Source organism: Myotis nattereri (assembly GCF_964212035.1).
Source record: "Myotis nattereri genome assembly, chromosome: 2".
Lineage (NCBI taxonomy): Eukaryota > Metazoa > Chordata > Mammalia > Chiroptera > Vespertilionidae > Myotis > Myotis nattereri.
In genome coordinates, this window is record NC_138076.1 from 97,470,061 (window position 1) to 97,493,548 (window position 23,488).

Here is a 23,488-nt window from a genome sequence, read left to right on the forward strand (position 1 = left end):
CTATATAATAAAAGACTAATATGCAAATAGACCAAATGGCTGAATGACTGGTGTAACGACTGGTCACTATGATGTGCACTGACCACCAGGGCGCATACACTCAACACAGGAGCTTCCCCCAGCCTGCAGGCCCCAAGCCAGCCAAGGTGGGTGCCAGTGGGTCCCCTCAATCACCCCGCTGGTTGACCTGCAGAGGGTGGTGACTGGCAGCGGCAGCGGGGGGGTGGGGTCCGACAGCAAGCGGGCGGTGGCAGGGGGCAGGGCTGGCCAGCAGTGGGCTGGCACTGCCTCCCAATTGCCTCCTGCAGAGGGAAGCGACCAGTGGCCATGGTGGCGAGCTGGCAACACCAGACTGGCCAAGGCGGCTGCCAGCGGGGGCACCCCCAATTGCCCTGCTGGTTACCCCATAGATTGGCTCTGATTGCCGGCCAGGCCTAGGGACCCTACCCATGCCTGAATTTTGTGTATTGGGCCTCTGATATATATGTGTGTGTGTGTGTGTGTGTGTGTGTGTGTGTGTGTGTGTGTGTATCCTTTTAGACTGTGGAATACAAAATTAAATTATAAAGGGTCAGCAGTTTGAAAAAATGTGGCAAGCTCAGAGAGAGCAGGCAGCCATGATGAGAAATGAGGCCTAAGGGGGCACCAAGCCCTGGTCTCAACATAGATGGAAAGCAGCTTAATAGGTAAGATATTATTTATGCTATGCTTTTCTTGCATGTGGATAATCTTGTAAAGTTCTATGTAAAAGGAAAGAAAATGGTATGATTCTTTCAATCACTGGAAAACACTTAATGACAATGCTATGAGAAATTTTTTTTTACAGGATTTATCCACTATTGAATATGCAATGCAGTTCTTATCAGAGAAATGGTTAGTCTTTTCCTTTAGAAAGTTGTGCTTGACATATTTCATGAAATGTCCATGTTTTGCTTTACATAATATACATAAAAGCTAAAATAACATTTAAGCAACCAAACATTTTTTACTGTTTACCTTCTGGTTTTACTAGCTTTGGACTATAGTATCTGAGGTTCCATATTTAAGTCTATGAATTTATTAAAGAGAAACAACTTACTTTATCCTAAGGGGAAATTCCTATGTTCCTTTTTCTGTTTTTTCTTTTCTCTAAGTGGCAATAATGGATTCTAGATGCCTTGTAGCTGGGAAAGATATTCTGTCAAATTGGGATTCCCTTGTCAGGGGCATTTTTCCACTTAAATTCCTGTCTTAAGAAACTACACTATGCCTCAACTGCTCCTCCCCTCTTTTTTCAGTCCTTTCCCCCATCCCTCCCCATCCTCTCATTTTTCAAGATTCTATACTTCAGCATTTGTGCTTGACTCAGGGTGCAGGTAAAGGTCAAGAGATGTCACCATTAGAAGAAGAATATGAGAAATAGTTTCAATGTTTTTGGCATGCATACTTTCTGATATATGTTATATACTTCTGCTATGTGAACTTGTTCAGAATGAGTCAGTTTAGATGGCTACACTAATTTTTTTGAGTTGGCATGTGGCAACATAGCTTTCCTCTGCAAATCAAAACCAACAAACAAAAAACTCTGCTGGGTAAGTATGTAAGTACTGGTTATTGGACTCAAAGGCAACATTTATTATGGAACATCTCATTCAGATCAAAGTAACAACAAAATCCTGTTTAATAAAGAGGGAATATGCAAATTGACCATCACACAATAACAAGATTGTGACCCCCACAGCAGAGGTGGGGATCCCGTAACACAAGATGGCTGTGCCCACAATGGAGGTGGGGTTCCCGTAACACAAGATGGCAGCACCCACAGTGGGGGCAGGGCTGGCCACTATGCGCTCCTGCCACAGGAGTCCCCTCAGCCCTACAGGCGGCAGGCCCCCCCTCCTGCTCCACGTGGCTTCCCTGGAGTTCCCTCAGCCCAGTGTGCCACGGGGGTGGCTCCGCAGGGGGTCCCACAGCTCTGTGAGGCTGGATGCTGCATCCATCTGTGTGGGCACAGGCAGGTCTGCATCTCGTGGGATTTTGAGGCACATGCAAGTGGGCAGGGACTTGACTCTGGGTCTCCCGATGTAGGCGGACTTGACTCCATGTCTGCGTGGGTACCAGCCCAGACTCTGACAGCAGGGAGGAGAGAGTTCCATCCCCCACAGAATCAGCCAGAATCAGCTGTTGGTCAGCCAGCTCTCAGAAGCCTGACAGCCAGGACTCTCATTCGCCTGCATCCCAGACACTGACAGCAGGCAGGTGGGAATATGTCTAAAGAGCAACTGCTAACACAAATGTAGCTCTGCAGCCAAAAGAAACTGGTGTCATCGACATAAAATGTCTAAAGACCAACATGCCTCTGAAGTTGAAAGAAGGTGGTGGCAATGACAGAACCTAAAGAACAGTCATCAGCAAGTACTACCAATACTGGTACCAACTGCCTTCACGGCGAAAATGGAGTAAATGAGGATGCAATTATTGAACACAGTTGTGGTGGACTGACTGTTAGATGTCAATTTTGCCTATCACTAAATTTCTCTGATGTAAAACCATCTTATGGGAAATTTACTCGATGTTGTAGCAAAGGTAAAGTTTGTCCAAAGGATATACATTTTCCAGAATACCCGGCATATTTAAAAATATTAATGACAAACAAAGATTGGGACAGTAAAAATTTCATGGAAAATATTCATTCCATAAATTGTTCTTTTGCTTTTGCTTCCATAGGTGCAAATATTGCATTGCCATCAGGATATGGGCCATACTGTCCTATATAATAAAGAGGTAATATGCAAACTAACCCTCATGCCATCATAAGATGGCTGCACCCACAGCAGAGACAGGGTTCCTGTAACGAGCTGTAATAAGTGATCAGCAGGGACCTGAGGCTGCATAGCACTGGGCCAGGTTTGGAGGGGGAACCTCAGGTCACACCCCCCGCCCAGCAGGGCTTGTCGGGGGACCTCAGGCTATACTCTCCCACCCGGCAGGGCTTGACAGGGGACCTTAAAGCCTGTCCCCCTCCCCGGCACCGGGCTGGGAGACCTGAGGGTACACTGGGGGACTTGAGGCTGCACCCCCTGCCTGGCAGGGCTTGACGGGGGTGGGGCCGACCGGGTCTGGATCTTGCCCAATGGGGGTGGGACCAGCCGGGTCTGGGTCTCACAGGATTTTGAGGAGTGCACGGTGGGCGGGGACTTGACTCTGGGTCCCGCGGCGTGCCCCAGACTCTGACAGGAGGAAGATTTTCATATACATTTTACAAATTTTCTTTCATCTCTGACACTTTTATTATAGAGAAAGGGCAAATAGCAATATTAAAATATTTTCTCTAATTAATTACCTTTTAATGTGCATGACTTTAGTGCACCAGGCCACTAGTTTATAATAATTAAAAATTCCATGAGAAGTGATCCATTTGCTCAGCAAGACTTATTAGAGTTATACTGAAAGTTTTTTCTTAGTCCTTTCCTTGCCAATTGTAGTGAGTTCCCTAATGTATAGATCCTAGTTAGCAGAATTGAAATTGTGAACCTAACCAGCTAATTCCCTTTTAATCTCCTAGGAAAATGGCTAACTTTGCTATTGCATATTTTCAAAACACTAGATTACTGGAGAACATGAGCAAGTGAAAACTGTGTAAGTATCCAGTAAAAATAAGTATTATATAAAGTGTTGCCCTGGTCAGTGTGGGCATTGTCCCGTGCACAATAGGTTGCTGGTTCAATTCCAGGTCAGGGTACATGCCCAGGTTTCTGGTGTGATCCCGGTAGGGGGCATGCAGGAGACAACCAACTGATGTTTTGTTCTCACATCAATGTTTCTCTTTCTCAGCTTCCTTGCTTTTTCTCTCTCTCCAAAAAGTCAATAAAAATATAAAAAATAAAATGTTATTGCTGAGAAGACTTTTTAAAAACTTATCATAGATATTCAGTGGGATTTTTGTTTGTTTGTTTGTTTGTTTTTTGTTGTTGTTTTAGAAAAGCAAGGCGTTTAAAATGAAGAATTTGCTATCCCAGTGAAAATTTTCATTATGATGTAATATGAATAAATGCTTAATTTATTAATTAAAAATTCACATGAACACAATAAATGGAAGCCAACAACTTCATTGATTATATCCATTTTTATGTCCTTTAGGCATCCTGATTTGGGATCAGTAATCTGAGAACCTGTACTTATAATCTGCTGTGGCTTCATGTTAAATATCTTTGCATATACCGCTGCTGATCCTTGCCAGAGCATCCTTCCCTCCTTCCCAGTCCTTCTCTAACACAAGCTTGCATTGCTGCCTTATACCTAATAATTGAGTTGTTGAAAACAATAGTTGTGTCTTTAGTAATCATAGCACTTGGTAGTATACTCTGTGTAGAAGTCACACAACTGGGAGATGTTTTCAGCAAAGAATCAGGGTTCTCCTATATGAACCTAACCACAGCATCAGTTCACATTACTTCTCTCTCTCTCCAGCCAAGCTACACTCATCTCTTCTCAGAAGCCTTCTACAAGTGATCCTTGCTGATAGAATTTTTTTCTCTCACTATTCTTTCAGCATTTACAAATTCAGTTTGTAGAGCATTAATTTGTAATTTTGGGTGAATTTTGTTATTTTTTAAGTATTATCAAAGCTATGAATTTTATGCATCAGGTTATATTTTCATTTAATTATAAAAAAAGAGACTGAGTTCTCTCTTCTTATTTTTAATTTTCTATAACCTGTAAACAAAAGAAAGTTCAAAATAAAATAGGTGTTTGGCAGATACAATTAATTCACCACTCATTAATCACAGTGTTTAGATGAGCATGTGTGCAACTGCCTAACAAATACAACATCTCATTTTGAAATCAACTAGATTTACTAATTTTATATTACTACTCATCATTGTATCTAATATCTTCACCTATATAACTTTTCAAGTCTGATAATGACAAACAACAAGAGTGGCTTATGTGTCTGCGTAATGTGCACAATGTACAACTAAATAGCCCAAAGTCTTAGTAACATGAGTCTTCAAAACAATGCAACTGGTAAAATCATGCTTTGCATGTGGAAGGAGCCAACCTCTGTTGTTTATGCTGTTCTCCACATAGTTTGGCTGATAAGTTAAACCACCAGAAGTATAATAGAAAATGTATTTTACATTTTCATTACCCAACAAATGAATCAGAAATTATATTTTGTATCTTGAAAAGGCATGCTTGCTTCAAATAAAACTTGAAAATTTATATCTACTCATAAAAATTTAAACAAGTGCTAGAGTTTAAGAATTACCTAACAGCTGTTGTTCAGTCAGATGTGATGTAAAAGCTACACAAACATTATTCAGCTATTCAGGAATAGGACCTGAAAAGCCTGCTATTTTGGTACAGAAAAGTTGATTTATTTCCTTGTTTCTAAACCAGGCCTTCCAGAAGTTAGAAAAGAAGAGACAGCCATATTGAAAACCTAAATCAATACATGCAATGATAATGTAATATAGTTCACATTTCTATTAATTTGAACTAATATTCCATTTTCTGAAAGATATATAAGGCCTTTTAGATATTAAATTAGTTAAAATCGCCATGCCATTATGAACAAGCAGTCATGTAATTTTCTTATGAGATATAAAACAAAAACAAATACATTCTTTTTTTTTTTCTTTTTTAGAAACAGGGATGAAGATAGAAACCAGGGAAGAACTGTAATATAATAAGAGACTAAATTTGAAGTCCTAATATTTTTTCTTTCAGCCAGAAGATGTGTAGCACCAACAAGAACCACCTTGGTGCACATACCACAGAATATCCTAGCTAATAAAGAGGGAATATGCTAATTGACCTTCATGCCATTGAAAAGATGGCGGCACCCACAGCCAATAAGGAGGGAATATGCTAATTGACTGCCATGCCCTCAAAGATGGTGATGCCCACAGCCACAAGATGTTGGCACCCCAGTCCCCTCAGCCCCACTGGGGCGGCAGGCGCATGCCTGCCTCCAGAGTCCCCTAGTCCACTCAGCCCCCAGCCACCCAGGGACACCCGAGACTCAGGTAACCAGGGCTGGCCGAGGCTTGCGCTGCCAGCAGTGGCAGCAGCAGAGGTGTGATGGGGGCATCACCTTCCCCTGATTGCCAGGTTGCCTCCTGTCCTTGAGGGCTCCCAGACTGTGAGAAGGGGCAAACTGAGCTGAGGGACCCCCTCTTCAGGGCATGAATTTTCATGTATTGGGCCTCTAGTGTAGTACAATGTGAAGAGTGTTCCCTAAGATGTGCAGTGCTGTGTGAGTGATGCCCACCAGCTTTGTCCTTTGCTCATTCTCTGTGGTCCAACTACACCAGTTGCTTTCCAGTCCTGGCTCTGACTTGAGTGCTTTTCTAATTCTGAGATTTTGCACAGGCTGCTCCCACTGCCTTAAATGCTTTTCCTAATCTTTTTTTTTTTAAGGAATTTATCCTACATCCTAGAATTTGCTATTCCTTGAGGAAGCATCCCCCAACTTTTCAGATGCTGTCAGACCCCTTGCTACACTCCTATTGCATCATTTCTTCACCTACATTGCACTTTCCATAACTGTAATTAAGTAATTAAGTGTGTGATGTGTTGTATAAAGTCAGTCCACACCCTAGACTGCAAGTTTTATGAGTACTCTTGCATTTTTTGGCAACACCCACAACACCTAGCAAAGTGCCTTTCTGAAAAGAGCACTCAGTATATTAATGCATATACTTAACTTCAAAGCACTATCTCCTATCTCCTGCTTTTCCATTTTCCTAAACTTGATTCTCTGGCCTTCAAGTAAATTAATGCCAGGGAAGAATGGGCTTTGGCAGAAAGTATGGCAAGATGTACCTCATGCTCATGAAGAGACCACTGGACTTCACAAAAGGGCACCCATAAGAAATGCCCCCTTGGTCCAGTCTGATTTCTACTCTGTTATTCCCTTTGGTCTGGTTTCACCATCTCCACTGAGAAAAAAATAACAACAGGATCTTCTTACATTTCTTTTGGGAATTTCACAAGTCTCTTTCCACAGCTGACACTCTATCTGGAGTGAGTAAAATTTTTTTAAAAAGTGCAATATTTCACAACAGTTGAAATAATTTTCTGTCAAAGACTATTTTAAATTCAGAGTGTGTTTTCTCTGTACAAGGCAGCTAAAGGTCTATATGTATAATGTGACATGAATTTAGCACTCTAATATTCACAGAATATATATTTTAATTACTACTAATGATAATAATTACTATTACTCTAAAGTAAGCAAATCCATATTTGTTTTCAAGTGAAGTGTGTTACTTGAGAATATTTGAAAACATTTGCTAAAGGGATGTCATCAAAAATCCATCTGTCTGAATCTATTAACTGGTTTTCCCCAGCCAGGCATTCCTCAGGGCCTGCATAACAAAAGCTCCTTATGCCAATGGTGAGGGCTGATACCCAACTTAGAAACTAGGTTAATTTTATCTAGAAATTAAAAGTTCTAAATAGAATTTGTAAATGTGTATCTTTATAAACCAGCTATATCAAACACAAAAACAGAAGATGATGATGAATAGAAAATTAGAGTTTCAGCTTCAAAGTCATGGTCATAAGACTGTTTTTATATTTAAAAAAAAATCCTACACAACTTGTTCAGAAAAACATCTTGAAAATACCCATGTAGATTACGAAAGAAAGGAGTATTTAGTGTTTTATCACATTCCTACCCCCTATTTAACTTAATTGTTTTATATTTTTTACTCAATGTTAATGAATAAATATTATGTGATTTTTGTAATTTGTATGTTTTCAAGGGATTAAGATATTTGGATTACTAAAATTAAAAAAAAAAACACCTCTACTTTTATCTTTTAAAAAGGTTCAATGTGCCTTATAAGAACACTGAATGTACGAATAAATACTTGCAGGTTGATGACCATATATTGAATTTCTATATCTATGTCAAGTTTATCCCTAAAATTTTCCCTTCTGAGAGTGGGTGCTGATACTCTAGTCTCTGCAATAGATGTAATTCCTACAGGCCCTAGATCTGTTTTGCTGCTACTAATTTTTTTCTCCCTTGTATATCAAAAGCATATGGGGTATATCATATATATATTTTTCATCTCTCTCTTTTTAAGAAATAAACTGAAAGGATTCTGAACCTACACATCAAACAAGTTTGTCATTGGTATCATAGGCCACTTGTCATTCTCTATGAAAGCATCATGGGCACAACTGTGCTTTTAGTGCAACGTACACCACTTACTTCCTACTGATGCTGAACAGTGAAGCAACTGAACTCTCATTTCGGCCTTCATCCAACCATTACATAGCTGACACATCAGGCCTCAGTTGCTCCGAAGAACAAAGGGTGAGGGCTTTCCCCCAACACTCTGCTTGCTATTTTCCACCAACAATTCTGTCCACAGATACTGCCTGATTATTCTTTACATAGAGAGGAAAAAAATGAATAAAGACAATGAATATAAAATCCTGGTATAACCTAGTATTGTAATCCCTTTTCTTTCACAAAACCTTTTGATGTGAAGTACTTTAAATTTTTTTATTTTAATCTCCTTCTCTTACCCATCCATTATAGGTTGGATTAAACTTTCCCAATGTTACATGTCCAAAGGAAAGAAAGGGAATGGGAAAAGGGAACCAAAAATGCATACACGACCACCTGAATTGTCTGATACATAACTTATAAACCTCAGAAATTCATCATCAGTCCTATGAAGTCTTAACAGTGTCTCTTTTATCGGTAGCAAAAAAGTGAAACTGAAAGAGTATAATTCATTAACTCCTGGCAAACCAAAAGGAGATTTATTCCCACATTCCCCTCCTCCAAAAATACAAGTGCTATATGTCAATGGGGTGAAATAGAAAAGCTTCCTTTCAAAACAACTGTGAAAACCACAGTAAGTATAAAATCATTTAAAATAGGTAAAATGAATAAACAGGAAATCCCGGCATCCCCACCTGGTATTACTTTAGCTGCTCCATATGTTGGGAGAATCCTGAAGAGCTTTATCAAGTCAGAGCTTTTGTGGGAACTTTTTTAACTCACTCAAATGCCCCTTTTGTACAAGAAAGTTTTACAAAGAGGTCATCAGGGTAAGAAGCTAAATGTGAAATTAAATTTTATTTTGTTGTATCTCAATAAAATAACGTAAACCAGACACAATACTCTATGAATTGAGCCCTGTTCTTATACTAGTCTTTGGTTTTCTTCCGAAGACATTTAGGGAAAGGAAACCATACTTAGAACATCTGCTGTGATAAAATGGGGTTTTTGAAGTGGATCCCACAGATCAACAGCCTCACAGTTCTCTAGAAAGGATCTTAAAAATGCAAGTTCCTATACAATATGACTTTCTAACCAGTGGGTTCTTGATGGCATATATTGAAAAAGCACTCCAGGTGATTTTTTTGTACTTAAACTTTGAGAATTAATTACATACTTTGTCTAAATCAGTGGTTCTCAACATTCTGGCCCTTTAAATACAGTTTCTCATGTTGTGACCCAACCATAAAATTATTTTCGTTGCTACTTCATAACTGTAATGTTGTTACTGTTATGAATCGTAATGTAAATATATGATATGCAGGATGGTCTTAGGCGACCCCTGTGAAAGGGTCATTCGACCGCCAAAGGGGTCGCGACCCACAGGTTGAGAACCGCTGGTCTAAATGCTTTCACATAGGTCATCTTATTTAGTATTCCAATAACACTCAAGTGGTGATATGTATAATTTAATTCACGTGTTCATTTTCTACCTACGCAGAAATAGCTGTGCTTCTCTCCTATCAAGGATACTTAATGGTTGAGTCCACGAGCCTTATGGGAAGACAGCCCTGACCATGAGACTTGGCTTAATTCTTAATCTTCTATAAGATTTAGTTGTATCACATGAAAAATGAATATAATAATGTGCTTCCTAGGCCTGTTTTAAGTATTAAATACAAAATTTGTGTGCCTGCTACATGTTTAGCACTCAAAATGTTACAATAGTTATTATAATTTTCCTTGAGAGAAATGATCCATCTGTGATCCAAATATTGCTGCAATCTTAGAATGCTGCATTATATATGTGACTATAAAGCGATGTTACCATTTAAAAATACCTATAATAGCCACATATCTGCTGTCTCCATTAAAAAATTCTCTTGGAAGACCACATTTATTTCTGAAAACACTGGCTTGCCTGCTTGAAATATTTTCAAAATACTTTTATGAGTACACTTTAAAAGTATGTAGTGGCCCTAGCCAGCTTGGCTCAGTGGATAGAGTGTCATTGGCCTGTGGACTGAGAGGTCATGGATTTGATTCTGGTCAAGAGCATATGCCTGGGTTGCGGGCTCGATCCCCAGTAGGGGGCTTGCAGGAGGCAGCCGATCAATGATTCTCTCTCATCATTGATGTTTCTATCTCTTTCTCCCTCTCCCTTCATCTCTGAAATCAATAAAAATATATTTTCCAAGGAAGTATGTAGTGGTTATCTTTGGGTGCTTTTTATAATCAACACTAGAAGCCCAGCCTACAAAATTGCGCGGCCCCACCCACCCGCGCCGTCTTTGGTCGTTACGGCATTAAGGCCACAGGCCTTTTATAATATAGATGTTATCTCTATAATCAACATGTTAGTTGTATAATTATAAGTAAATAAATAAAAATTTTAAATGGGGAAAATTGTCCTTTCAAGTACATACCAGTGGTGCCATTTTTTTTTTTTTTTTTTTTTTTGCACTTTGAGAATGGATTTACTCTTTAAAATAGTTAAGTGTTTTAAAATCTAATGAAAAAAAGTTTATTGTTTTCCTTTGGGGATTCACAATTGACATCCAACCTAAAAGGAGTGAGACTCATTTTTGTATGGTTCATAAGCTGGCAATTCCCATGAAGAGATTCAAGCATTGGTAGGTTAGGGAGTAGGCCACTAATGACAATATTATTTAAATGTATTTCAGTACATTTTTCAAAATCTATCTTATTTTGGTCTAACCATCCCTATTTTTCATATACAGTCTCTCCACAGGCTTTTTGAATTAGTATACTTAACTTAGTGTGTAGAAATATTTTTCCTACTATAAAGATATCTATGACTTCTAGATTAAGCAGTAGCCAAGTACAACGATGATAGGGAATGTGACCTGACATACTGTTTTCTCTACACCAGGGTTGGGGAAGGAATGGTATTTAATTAACTCACCCTAATGCCAAGGCATTAGGGTGAGTTAATTAAAATGTTTGACCAAATATAACAGGCAAATTTTTAAGTTGATAATTTTGTATGGCCCTTGAATGATGTTATAAATATCCAAATGGCCCTTGGCAGAAGAAAGGTTCCCCACCCCTGCTCTACACCAATACATATAAAGAGGTTTGCGAGCTCCTAGAACTGGTTCTAATCTTTGCTTCGGAATACTCCCTAGCTCTATGAATCTGTGCCAAAAATCATGCACATTTTAGAGTCTAAATGTCTTCATTATAAAATGAGGATGTTAATACTACTAACCCTACATGTCATTAGGATGAAATAAAATAATGCATGTAAAGTGGTTAGCACAGTCTCTGGCACATGATAAGTGCTCAGTCAATGTAGCTGTTATCAGTTTTGCTGGGCTCTCCATGGTGGAGAGCAATGGTTTCAACCAGAGTAGGAAATAGTTTAATCTTTTGGAAAGGTTGACCAAGAAAGGGTAAGAGAAACAGGGTTAAGGAATAGGTGGGAGTTTTTCTCTAACCATCTCAACAATCTTCCTAATTTAGTTCTCATTTCCCTTGAGGTCAGAAGTACAGTATTACTATTTCCTACATTCCAGATAGGGAACTTGGGTCATAGCAAGATTTCTAAAAGTGCCAGTCAGTTTTCAGTGGAATCAAATTCAGCATTGTTTTCAGTTGAGTTCTCCAACAGTTCACAGCCTTTCATATGTAGATGATTTGTTATGCAATAATTTAATTCAATGCTTTTCATAAAGAATGCCACAGAGCAGTTGCTTCATGTGGTGACATGTTGTTGCCCTGGTGACATTTAAATAGCCCTCCCTCAGGCGATCACAGATATCTGAGGATTCCAAAGAGCAATTCCATGTGAACAAAAGGATAAGTGTTACAATGCAGCTGTTCAGTGGAGATTCTCAAGTTGTACACCATGAATTAGTACTTTTCTTCTGACTCCTCCCCCCCCCTTGCTTCTAGTCAGTATGATAGATATATAAATCCAGCTTTTCATAAGAATCTAAGCTTATGCATAATCAAAGAACTCAACTTTTTTTTAATATATATTTTTTATTGATTTCAGAGAGAAGGGAGAGGGAAAGAGACAGAAACATCAGTGATGACAGAGAATCATTGATCGGCTGCTTCCTGCACGCCCCACACTGGGGATCAAGCCCACAACCCAGGAATGTGCCCTTGACTGGAATTGAACCCGGGACCTTTCAGTCCGCAGCCAACGCTCTATCCACTGAGCCAAACCAGCTAGGGCTCAACTTTTTTTAATGAAAATTTTTAAGACCTTTTAACCATTGACCTAAAACCATTCTGTATGTATACTAAAGTCAGAAAATTATTAAATTTCTTATCAGAATTATAAGAAGTCATAAATTCTTATAAGTTGCTTGAAAAGATTTTATCATATTTATTTCTGTGTTCCCAGAACCTGATAGGTAATCTCTCTATATAAAACCTTAATATGTAAATAGACCAAACAGCAGAACAATCAAACAACCAGTCGCTATGATGTGTGTTGACCACCAGGGGGTGCGCGCAGAACATAATGGGCATTGGCAGCAGGTGGCAGAGTGTGGAACATGGCGGGCATCAGCCACAGTGGGATGGTGGAGCAGGTGAGCAGGGGCACCAGCCCAAAGTGGGGCACCAGTCGCTGTCATCAGGGTGAGCCTCTGGTGGTTACTGAAAATTCTTTGCTCCCTTGCTCCACAATTCTGCTGGGCACTCACACCTGCTGCCAGCATTGGTGCCACCGCCTGCACCCACTGCTGGCACCTGGCACCAGCCCTGATCACCCCTCAGGGCTTCTCCAATTCCCCCTGCTCCTGAGGGGTGATCAGGGCCGGCAGCTGCCGCTCAAACCTGCTGTCAGCGAAGGCTCCGCTTGCACCTGCTTCTGGTGCCGGAGCTGTTGCTCGCATCCACTGCCTGTGCCAGCCCCACTCGTACCCGCAGCTGGCGCTGGAGCCACTGCTTGAACCTGCTGCCAGCACACAGCACTGGTCCTTAGCACTTGGCACTGTCAGCGGGTGCGAGTGGCAACTGCCAGCCCCAATTGCCCCTGAGGACTTCTCCACCTCCCCCTGCTCCTGAGGAGGGATTGGGGCAGCAACCACCACTTGCACCCACTGCTGTCGCTGGCCCCAATTGCTCCGCACCATCAGCAGAGGCAAGCGGGGCTGGCGCCTTCAGTGCATGAGAGCAGTGATGGCGGGAGCATGACTGCAGGTAGACAGGGGACCTGTGGCCGTGGCTGGAGGGGCTGGGTGGGGGCACAGAGGATGGGCCGAGACCACCCCTATGCCCACCGCAGCCTTTCGACCCACAATTCCTTTCAAGGTGCACGAATTCGTGCACTGGGCCCCTAGTATTGCATAAAGTAGGTCATCAGTAAATGCTTATGAGTGAATAAGTACAATTTCATTTCAGGTCACGTTTCAAGGGAATCCTTTTAAAGCAGTGGTTCTCAACCTTCCTAATGCCACAACCCTTTAATACACTTCCTCATGTTGTGGTGACCCCCAATTTCATTGTTACAAATTTAACATAATTAAAACATAGTGGTTAATCACAAAAACAATATGTAATTATATATGTGTTTTCCGATGGTCTTAGGCTACCCCTGTGAAAGGGTCGTTCAACCCCCAAAGGGGTTGCGACCCACAGGTTGAGAACCGCTGTAATTTAAAGTAACTGTTGCCCAAAAGCCCTATGAAGAATTGATCAAGAAGTGATATGATGCCGAAACCGGTTTGGCTCAGTGGATAGAGCATCGGCTTGTGGACTGAAAGGTCCCAGGTTCGATTCCGGTCAAGGGCATGTACCTGGGCTGCGGGCACATCCCCAGTAGGGATGTGCAGGAGGCAGCTGCTCGATGTTTCTCTCTCATCGATGTTTCTAACTCTCTATCTCTCTCACTTCCTCTCTGTAAAAAATCAATAAAATATATTTAAAAAAAAAGAAGTGATATGAATTTTATTATGGAGTTTATAACTTCCAAATCTCTGTAATACACCACATGCACATCAGACACACACTTTAACTTGAAACTTACAAAGCCAAGCGATACTTGGAGTGAAGAATCCCCATGAAGCAAGGCTGGAAAAGGAATTCACAGGATCTTCTGTAGGTCTGCTAATTTAACAAAGTCATCTTTAAAAGGCACAGAAGACCTCAGGTTTCTTGCAACATCCATGCAAGAAAAGAGGCTCTAATGCAGCGGTTCTCAACCTATGGGTCGCGACCCCTCTGAGGGTCGAACGACCCTTTCACAGGGGTCACCTGACCATCGGAAAACACATATATAATTACATAATGTTTTTGTGATTAATCACTATGCTTTAATTATGTTCAATTTGTAACAATGAAAATACATCCTGCATATCAGATATTTACATTATGATTCATAACAGTAGCAAAATTACAGTTATGAAGTAGCAACGAAAATAATTTTATGGTTGGGGGTCAGCACATCATGAGGAACTGTATTAAAGGGTCGCAGCATTAGGAAGGTTGAGAACCACTGCTCTAATGGTTATTCTTTAAAGTTGTAAAGCCAGGTAACTTAGAAAACATAGATATAAAAATAAACAGGAACTTTTGATGCTTATTCCAACCACTAATAGAGAAAGGAAAATGGATTCATGTAATCATAAAGTCCTAGAACTAGAAAAGTATTTACAGACTATCTGAGATAGCACCAGAAGTCATGGATGAGGTCCGCAAGTTCATTATCTGGTCTGTGCTCACCTTGCCAGCCTTTCTTCGCCTATTCTCCTTCTTGACCCAAAGTTCCAGCAATACCAAATAATTATCCATGCTGCTTCATGCTTTTTCTGTTTACATGTGCTTGCTCCTCCTTCTCCTTAGAATATAATTTCTCTCCTTTAAGGTCCAATTTAGGGTAATCTCTTCTATGAAGTTAGGCCAACTTCATCACTCCATCCTCTTATCTACCTCTACATCTTGTATGTTCTTCCACTACTGCACTTTCCATAAGTCCTTGAGGGTAAAACTTAGGGTCTTTTTCATCAGTGTATAGCATAGGACAATATCTAAAATATTATTAAATAAATGTTTTGAATGGATGGATTAATCTAGCTAATTACTCCCATTTGTGAAAAAAAGCTGAGGGCCAGAGGTTATTTTCTCTCTCCTTTGAATTAAGCAAAAGGCCCTTATATGACTAGCAACTAAGTAGTTATTTTTATAACTGAGACATGAACTAAATTTTATACTTTAAGGAGGACTCAGTGAAGTCTCTCTGCTTCTATTCTTGGCCTCTATTATCTTTTATTTTCAACTTTTTCATCATACACCAGATAACTGTTCATAGGAAATCATAGCCAAGAATATATTGGAGCTCCTTCCCAGCCCATAGGCTAGAGAGGACTGGACTATCTGTCAACCCCTTTTCCTACCACTCTTCTGCTCAGTCACTGTACTCTAAGCACCACCAGCATCCTTAGCTTTCTGCAAACACACCGATGTGCTACTGCATTAGGACTCATCCACACCCTATTCCTTCCTCCCTTTGTCCCAGATCTCTGAAAGTCTCCACTCTAATGCCACCTCTCTGACCATCAGATCCAAAATAGCTCTCTCTTTCATTCTCCAGCTTCTTCTCACTTTGTTTTTCTTCATAATGTATTATTTATAACACATATTATGTATTTTTTTTTAGTATTATCTGTCTCCACACTCAAATGGAAGCCCAATAATGGCATTGATCTTGTCTGTTTTGTATACCACTAAATCCCCAGTTGCTGGGACAGTGTTTAGCATAAAAGGTACTGAATAAATATTTGTTGAATAAGTTAAGTCAATGAAAACTTGAAGTTTCTAAGAAAAATAAAGGAATATAGCTTGGACATCTAAAAAAAATTTCCTCTAGCTCTGTAATTTTAGAAAATGGTCAAAAGGGAACATTTTCATCTTAAATGAAAAAAATTAAAATTTAAATTATAACTATGTTTTCTACATTTTCCCCACCCTAACCTGTGATAACAGAAGCAGTGTTAGTTTTCTTTAGCTATAAAATTATACCTTGGAAGGAAGCCAGAGACAGGAAAATATTATCTTGGTCAACTCCAAAAAGCTGACAGGTGTGCCAAATGCATAAGGGTGGGATTATAGTAAGACAGGCAGGGTTTGGGGCCACCAGAGGTAAACTCAACACTTCGGAGGGAGCAATCATATTCCTTTAATGTCCTGAGACAGTGATTCAGGCTGTCAACAAACACTTATAAACATATCTTATGGAAAAGGCTTTGCTCTTGAAATAAAGGTACCATTTCTCTCAAGAAGTTTGTACTCTAGACAAATTTCAGATATGGACATTTTGCTAATGATTGGGTGACCAAAAATGAATTCACCTGTAATCCCAAGTCACTTAGTATGACATGGAATTGGACTCTCTTTTCTCAAATTTATCACTAAGGATAAAACTAAACTACACATTAATCATTCATAACTACCTGACACCTAGCTGAATGGAAGTCCTTCAACCAGATAATTAAAGAAGCCACATCCAGACTGGTATGAGGAGCAGAGACACAGAATGAGCTGGTCTACACACATGTGTGGTGGATACAAATTTGGCAGGATATTTTGGTTGTGGATATCCCCTCTAAGGAGCAAGAGATTCCATCCCCACACCAGGTCCCCCATCCCAGAGTTGCAGTGTTAATAAGAGAAAACCCCGTAACTTCTGGCTGTAAAAAATAGAGGGGATTGAGTCAGAGGGAGATTGAAGGAGTCCCAGGAAGTTCCTCTTAAAGAGTTCATGCATGGACTTACTCAGACTCACTTTCTCTGAGTTCCAGCCTAAAAGGCACAAGAGACATATGAGGAGGAACTGATTGTCTAGTATCAGGGCAAGAGCTGAGGGGTCAGCTTTCTCTTAGACAGAGTGCTGGAAGGAACCATTGTCCTACAGGATTGGCAGGATGGAGCCATATCTGAGTCTCCATCAATCTGGCTCACACAGTTCACCCCACCCTAGAGATTCCTTTAGGCCTCACCCCACCCAACTTTCAGGCCCACTCAATGGCTTTTCCATACAAATGGAGTGTCTTGGTTCATGCTTCAGCTTTTCCTAAAATCTCTCAAACAAGCAGCATCTGGCCCCAGGGTGGTCTATATCTCATGCTAAGTGGCTCCAGTCTCAGCACAAGCAGCAGCCCACCTTGGTTCACAGCTTTGCCTTTTTTGGACACCTCCAAGCCCAGCACAAGTAGCAGCCATCTGCAGATTGCTCTGTAGCTCATGCTGGGTAGCTCCAGAGAGAACACAGGCAGTGACTGATCTTGGCCTGCACCTCCCAGGAGGCCCCAGAGCCAGCAAATCTGGTGAACAGCTTCAGACAATGTTGAAACATTTCCCAACCACCTCTATAAGCAACATACTCAAGTGGAAGACTTAGTGAGCACTGAATCCCCACTAAAGTAGGTCCTGGGATGGGCCTCTGCATAGCTGATCCCCTACGGTAGTTTAAGGTCAGTGGTTGCAGCTGATAATTCTGGGGGTAAATCCTTCCCATTGACTTTCCAACAGCAATAAAGAGGAAGGTGTATACAGCCACATGGGGGTCACACATCAAGTGCCTAGCTTGGGTCATCAGGGGGGCTGTGCCATTGGACCCTACAGGACACTCACTACATTAGGTCACTCTACCAAGCCTGGGATATGTGGAAGCTCTACCTAATGAATAGAACAAACACAGGGAAGCTCCCAAAATAAGGAGACAAGGAAATATGCACCAAATGAAAGAATAGAACAAAACTAAAAAAAAAAAAGGAACTAAACAAAATGGAGACAAGCAATCGAGTATATGCAGAGTTGAAAAGATTGTTTATAAGGATGCTCAATGAACTTAGTGAGACCATCAGCAGCATAAAAAAGGATCTTTCAGAAATGAAGGATACATTAACTGAAATGAAGAATAATTTATAGGGAATCAATAGTAGAGTAGATGAAGCCAAGAATCAAATCAGTGATTTGGACTATAAGAAATAAAAACAAAACAAAACAAACAAACAAATACCCAATTAGAATAGCAAAAAGAAGAGAATCTAAAAGAATATTAAGAAAAAAGAACATTTGTGAAGATGGCTGCCAAAGGGATGGCAAGCTGAAAGATAGTGTGACTGAGAGAATGAAAAGAAAGTGCATGGACATGCTGGGAGTGTCTGTATTTGTGAGTGATGGACAGCTATATTCCACAGGACTGTTGGGGACTGGTGGACCAGGCTCCCCTGGCTGGGAAGCCTCTACTACTGCTGAAATCTCTCCCGGAGCAGCCTAATCTTCCAAAGAGACCACGCCATCTTGAAGGGGAGATTGGCTGCAATCAGAAGCCCAGCCTGACCTTCAACCGGGGAGACCTGGGATACCTCCCAGGACCCTACAACCACAATGCCCAGTGACCAGCTGCCTCAACTGTGAACCCACGAACACTGAAACTCTAGCCTCCCTGACTGCAGGTACCTAAAAAGTCTGTCCAGGGGAAACCAAGGGTCGCTGAATACATGGACAGACCCTGTGCCTTCTCACAGAGCAGACAGAAGGAACAGCTGAATCAAACAACACCCACGCGGAATTGGCGAATTAAACACAGCTGATGAGGCAATCGTTGGGCTGAAATGTCAGATATTGCCTAGAGCAGTGGTTCTCAACCTGTGGGTCGTGACCCCTTTGGCGGTCGAACGACCCTTTCACAGGAGTTGCCTAAGACCATCCTGCATATCAGATATTTACATTACGATTCATAACAGTAGCAAAATTACAGTTATGAAGTAGCAATGAAAATAATTTTATGGTTGGGTCACAACATGAGGAACTGTATTTAAAGGGCCAGAAAGTTGAGAACCACTGGCCTAGAGAAAAGTGAAATCTGGGATTCAGGCTGGGGGGAGAAACACGCACAATGGGGACTAGAGTCTCAGAGGGAGACTGCACCCCATAAAATCCATGGCCATTGGGGTCATTGTAGCCCTTGAATGTGGAAGGGGGTCCACAGGGCTGCTGGCAGAAGGGGACTCTGGATATTAGCCCACAGCTGGGCTGGGGCCAGAAAGACAGCTTGAAGTTCTATAGTGGCTGCACAGTGCCAGGGGAAAAAGACGTGAGTCAGCACGGTTCCTTTTTTCTTTTTTTTTCTTTTTACCTCCTTGCTTTTTACATAGAATCTTTGAATTAAAAACACTCACTGGGACTGCAAGGGTCAGTTGTTTTTCTGGAAACTGGGGATCAGAATAAGGAGAGAAACAGGAAAACAACTCTGGGGCAGTCTGTCCCTCCAACCCAGTATTAAGTGTGGCAGGGAAAAAGAACCTAAACACTGAGTAGAGGGGCCATTTACTCCCAGATATTAATACAGAAACACTGCCACCAATTGTCTATGTCAGAAATTGACTCTTGTGTAAATACAACTGAAGGCAGGCTGAGAAACAAAGTGAATAGAGTGATCCCGCCTGCTTGAAAACAGGGTTGTGGCTTATGAAACAGAGGAGCAGTGGATTGAAGGGAACTTCAATACTTTGCTGACTACCTGACGGGAAACAGACGTGCCAAGCAGAAGAGTAGAGGAAATGAACGACCTTCACTACTTTATTTTTTTTATTCTTTAACTTTTACTTACAAAACTAAATATTTTTCACTTCATGTTACTTTTTAAATTATATATTTATTTTTAATTATTATTACTACTACTACTATTATTTTACCTTATTAAAAGCTTTATTTTATTTTATTTTTTCCTTATTTTATTTTATTTAAGGATTAGTGTTCTACATTCTATTTTTCTTTTTCTTTTAGCATTATTTTACTCTATCTCAAATTTTCCTTTATGCCAAACACTCTATTCTTCAGTTTTCCCCTTTTTCATCCTGTTTCTTTTATCCTGTTCCTGCTTAAGTTTTTCTCTATCCTTTCTTTTTATTCCCTATTAAAAACTGATCTTATTCATATATCTAATTTCCTCTCCCCTGCTCCAAGTCCATGCCCACTTCTCTCTTCTCTTTCTTCAATATCCAATATTTGTTTTCCTTTTTTTTCTTTCTTTGTCTTGTTGTTGTTGTTGATTTGACTGTTTGTTAGTTTTTTTCTTTTCCTTTTTTTTTTTACTTCTGTTTTTCCTCTCCTTGCTTGTTTGCTTCTTCTACTAATAGCTTAATTAATTCCAATCACCAACTCAGGCCTATCCATTCTCTATTCTCATTTTCCAATAATAGATGAATACATAGATAGATAGATTAAAGATAGGGGAAATTATATATATATAATTTTATATAAGTATTTCATATATATATATATATATATTGTGTGTGTGTGTGTGTGTGTGTGTAGTTTGTTTTTTACTTTTCTTCTAATACACTCATTCTCTTTCTACTTCCTCTATAGTGAATTGTGGCTATTTCCCCATTCATTCAATTCCTTGATCTTACCTTCTGGAAATAAGCTCTGCCTCCTCAAATTCCACTGGGTGTTTGTTCTTTGGTTGTTTGTTCTTTGCATTTTTTGGATTAGTTGTTTTTTTTTAGGAGTTTTCTACCCATATACATACCTTTCCCCCTCCTTTATTTTATTCCCTTCCTTTTATCTCTTACATTTTATCCTTTTCTAAATATCATTTTTGCACTCTTTTCTATCCCCTAATTCTCTTATCTCTGGTAGTCACCTTTCTTTAGGGTTATTAGTATCATGAATACATTTGTGTTTGGTGCCCGGTGTACTGTGTCTTGTTGTGTTGTATTTTGTGACTTTAAGTCAACACAGGAGAGAGAGAGCTACATAACCAGACACCCTGGGGGAGGGATCATGGGGAGAAAAAAGAACAGTTTGCATATGAAAGAAAAGGAGGAAGCACCGAAAAGGAAGTAAATGAAATGGAAGCAAGCAATATGTCAGGGAAAGGATTAAGAGCAATGGTCATAAGGTCACTGAAAAGTATGGAAGACAAATTCAACAATATGAGTAAGAACAAAGAGAAAATGAAGAAGAACCAAGAAGAAATAAAAAATGACATGCTGCAATAAAGAACTCAATAGAAAGCATCAACAGTAGACTAGAAGAAGCGGAGGACCACATCAGTGAGATAGAAGACAAGGTAGGAAAAAATACACAAGCAGAAAAAAAAAAACTTAAAAAATGGGGGGTGGGAGAGGAGCCTAAGGGAAATTTGGGATAACACAAAACGAAGCAACATCTGCATAATAGGCATGCCAGATGGAGAGGAAACTGAGCAAGGAATAGAAAACCTGTTTGAAGAAATAATGACAAATAACTCCACTGATATTAGGAAGAAAAAACTCACACAAGTCCAAGAAGCTCACAGAGTCCCAAACAAGATGAACTCCAAAAAACCGACACTAAGACATAATTAAATTGGCAAACACTGATGGGATTAAAAATGGTGGCAGAGTAGGAGGATGCTGTATGGTCATGCTCCCAGGATCAAGCTGGAATTACAACTGAAAAACGAGAAGGCTTCCTGAATAATCAACGGAAAACTCACAGGAGAGAACCCTGATACCCAAGGACTGAAGGTGGAGCCGGCATAGAGACTGGTAGGAGGGGCAGAGACGTGACCCACAGAGGGGAACTGAAGTCCCACAGAGATATCTCAGCCAGTGGTGGAGGGGGGAGGTGCCACTGAGAATTCTGGGATCTAATCCCGGAGATGGGCACCCCTGCAGAGAGCACCAAACTGAGGAAGGTATCCACATAACATCAAACTCTGAAAAGCAGCGGGGTTCTGTCTGCCAGGGAGTGGCAGCTGAAAGTTCAGGCATGCTCTTAAAGGGCCAAGGCACAAACCTTCCCTGTGGAGCCACCCACCTTGTGCTCTGGCAGATGGAGGGTGAAGTGGACTGGAGCTGTGAGGGCAGAAGCCAGCACTGGGGACTTGGGGGACACAGCTCAGAAGGCAGACACTCCAAGTCTCCTCGGCTCAGTAATTCCCTCACACAGCCACATAGACATTTGCCTTGCCTGAGGGGATAGACATCTCCCTTGCCTGGGGGGATAGACATGTGCCTTGCCTGGAGGGAAGACAGTTGACACACCCTATTGGAAAACACCTTGCCCTGAGGCCACTTAAGAGATTGAAAGTAACAATTCAAAGGAGTAGCAGCTGCTTGTGTAGACTGCCCCCATCCAAGGAACAGCAGCCTCCTGATCACCACACCCTCTGTCTGAGGAACAGCAGCTATGTGTGAAGTCTCCTGCCACCAGTCAGAGGAGCCAACACAACTATGAACAGCGCCCACCAGAGGAGCTGCTACCAACTAAGAAGCAGCTGCTACCACAACCGCCCAAGGAGCAACTGCAACCAGAGGAGCCACTGCCACCCAGGGAGCAGACACTGAATGACTGAACATCTAGATATGGCGGTACGATCAAACATGGGTAGACAAAGAAACCCCCAAAGGAAAGAAAAGGAGGACTCACTAGAAAAGCAGCTAAGTGATACAGAGGCATGCAACATGAAAGAAAAACAATTCAGATTAAGGGTCCTAGACTGCATAAACTGGATGGAGGAAAAAATCGACAACCTCTGCAAGAAGCAAGACGAAACAGATGAAAAAATCAATAAATTATGTAAGAACCAAGAAGAAATGAAGAGTGATATAGGTGCAACAAAAAAAACCATTGAAAGTTTCAACAGTAGACTAGGAGCAGCGGAGGACCGAATTAGCGAATTAGTAGACAGGGAAACAAAACGCACCCAAACTAAACAGCAATTGGAGAAGAAAATTAAAAGAGAGGAGGAGAGCCTAAGGGAGCTATGGGACAACATGAAATGAAACAACATACGAATAATAGGGGTGCCAGAACAACAGAAAGAGGAACAAGGGTTAGGAAACCTATTTGAAGAAATACTATCAGAAAACTTCCCAGAGGTGGGGAAGAAAAGAATCACACGAGCATAGAGAGTCCCAAACAAGGTGAACCCAAAAAGACCCACACCAAGACACATCATAATTACCATGGCAAACGTTCAGGACAAAGAGAGAATCTTAAAGGCTGCAAGAGGAAGATGAAAAGTTACATACAAGGGATTTCCCATTAGATTATCAAATGATTTCTCAACAGAAACAAATCAGGCCAGAAAAGAATGGACAGAAATTTACAAAATGATGCAAAGCAAAGGACTGAATCCAAGAATACCTTATCCACCAAGGCTATCATTCAAAATTGAAGGGGAAATAAGAAGCTTCATATACAAAAAAAAGGCTAAGGGAGTTTATCACCACCAAGCCAGCAATGCAAGAAATGCTAAAGGGACTAGTGTAAAAAGAAGAA

The 23,488-nt window shown here is 40.8% G+C and overlaps 1 protein-coding gene across 1 annotated transcript in view; it reads right to left on the bottom strand.

Moving 5' to 3' along the window:
- The window catches only part of STARD13 (StAR related lipid transfer domain containing 13), a gene marked incomplete at its 5' end in the record, with an annotated part of 302,915 nt that overhangs the window by 257,496 nt on the left and 21,931 nt on the right, over window positions 1-23,488 (bottom strand). The window lies entirely within an intron of this gene.